The sequence below is a fragment of the Triticum aestivum genome, chromosome 7B (assembly GCF_018294505.1).
Source record: "Triticum aestivum cultivar Chinese Spring chromosome 7B, IWGSC CS RefSeq v2.1, whole genome shotgun sequence".
NCBI classification, from domain to species: Eukaryota; Viridiplantae; Streptophyta; class Magnoliopsida; order Poales; family Poaceae; genus Triticum; species Triticum aestivum.
In genome coordinates, this window is record NC_057813.1 from 692,754,140 (window position 1) to 692,756,373 (window position 2,234).

Genomic DNA, 2,234 nt, shown 5'->3' on the forward strand with positions numbered 1-2,234 from the left:
CCCCGAACAGCTTTTTACCAATTGGTCTGAAATGGTCATAAATTTATGACCAATTCTTCGAGGGTCACTGACAGAAGGTCATAAGTTGACATATTTCTTGTAGTGCATCACCACCACGCCGTTGTGCTGCTGCTGGATGGAGTCTTCCTCAACCTCTCCCTCTCTCCTTGCTGGATCAAGGCGTGGGAGACGTCACCGGGCTGTACGTGTGTTGAACGCGGAGGTGCCGTCCGTTCGGCACTAGGATCTCCGGTGATTTGGATCACGACGAGTACGACTCCTTCAACCCCGTTCTCTTGAACGCTTCCGCTTAGCGATCTACAAGGGTATGTAGATGCACTCTCCTTCCCTTCGTTGCTGGTTTCTCCATAGATAGATCTTGGTGACACGTAGGAAAATTTTGAATTTCTGCTACGTTCCTCAACAGGTGGTGCCCTGGTCAGGCTTTCCGGGCGGCAATGGCGTCGGTTGTACATCTTTTCTCTTGGGAGAGCGTTTGCATTGTCCGACGGATCGGCGCCTCGTGCCACGGCGAGGGGCTAGGGAGACCCTTCGGAGATGTAGGATGTTGTCAATGGTTCTGTCGGAGTCTATGGAGCTGTTAGCGTTCCCTTACATGCTAGATGGATCTCCGCAAGGCTTGCTGGTGTCTCGTCGGGATGGATTGCACTCAGTGGAGGGCTCCATTGTCTTCAAGCTGGCCTTGTTCTTCAGTTTCTTCATCTTTGCTTGTAGATGACAGGAAGCCTATTACCTGCTTGCACGACAATATGTATCCTTTTAGCTGTTTCTTTGTAAGTTAGCGGTTGAGGTAATCCTGGCCGGTTGATGGCTTTGTTAATTCAAAGCCGGGCTCTTCTTGAGCCTTCGTTTAAAAAAAATTGGTACCGGTGCTTCGAAGGCTCGGAGCTTGGCCATGAGGCTTCTTCTTCGTTTTTGTCGATCTGCCGTTGTTGGCATTTGTTTCTCTTGTATTTTCTCTTTCTTTTTTCTTTTGGGCGTGACTGCGCTACTTCCGCCCCAACACATATCGTTGGATGTATCGGTTGGTTGCTTTTTATACAAATCGGGGGGAAACCTTTTCGGTAAATCTTGTAGGTTGATTTCTTACATTTTTTAGTAGGGAGTCTTGGTGTAGACCTTGAGATCCCTCCACCGCGACTCCATGTAGTGCGAGGGGTTCGTCTGCGTGTACACCCCAAACTTGAAGTAGTGGAAGTCGCTGCCGTAGCCCGGCACGATCAGCGTCTCGTCGCCGTCGATGAACACGGTGAGGGCCGACGCTTGGATGTTGTGGACCAAGTTGAGCCTGAACCACCAGTCGTAGATGTGTCTGTCAACCACCTTGGTCTCATCATTGTAGTACACGAGCCGTCCGCCGTAGACGTGCAGCATCAGTGTCGTGTTCCGCGGCGGCCTGCCAGGCCGAACACCAGCATCACGGACACCCCGGTTGTACCCCTCGAACTGCCACACCCCAGAGCTGTACGTTATCTGCTCCACCCCGGAATTGGAAACCAAAATCGGCAGGTCAAACTAACAAAACTCCATGGCTGTGATTAATCTGTCAGAAATCATTGTGAGACACTGATGCGACTTACGTTGAGCAGGATCTCTAGCGCAGCTTGGTGGGGCTGCTGGCGCGGAAGGGCTTGTCGTCGCAGTAGACCCAGAGCCGCTGCACGCCGTCGGTGCAGAGCTTGTTGCGCTGCTCCTGCGGCAGGTTGTACGGCTTGTGGAGCTTGAACCGGTCCTCCGTGATCTCGACGGCGGTGAAGCCGACCGTTGGGTCAGCGCCGGCGGCCGGGCTGCACGAGTGCCACAGCGTTGAGAGCATGACCAAGGCTGTTAGAGTTGTGTCGAATATTATATACAAGGTAGATTACAGTTCGACTTGTAGTTGTATTATGTTTAGATAGGATATGGAGTCGTTTCCTAGTAGGACGCTTGTATTCTAGGCCTCTCATATATAGTGAGGCTAGACACACGATGTAACCAATGCCAACATAATAGCACAGGCGCGCAAGAGGGAGCCGGCGCCCGGGTGGCCCGTGTGCGGTATTGTGACGGTGTCACGGGGAGGAGCGCCCGTAGCCAGGCTCCGGGGATGTAGCCATATCGGTGAACCTCGTTAACAAATCTCGGTGTCGTGCCTCGTGTGATTGCTTGGTCCTCGAATGATCAACGGTATGCCTCGGATTTATTATAACAAGTGGTATCATGAGCTAGGTTGT

General features: G+C 52.2%; 1 pseudogene; it reads right to left on the minus strand.

The window, feature by feature from the left end:
* Nucleotides 1-1,116: 1,116 nt before the first annotated feature.
* Nucleotides 1,117-2,234, minus strand: part of LOC123158489 (citrate-binding protein-like) — a 14,806-nt pseudogene continuing 13,688 nt past the window's right edge.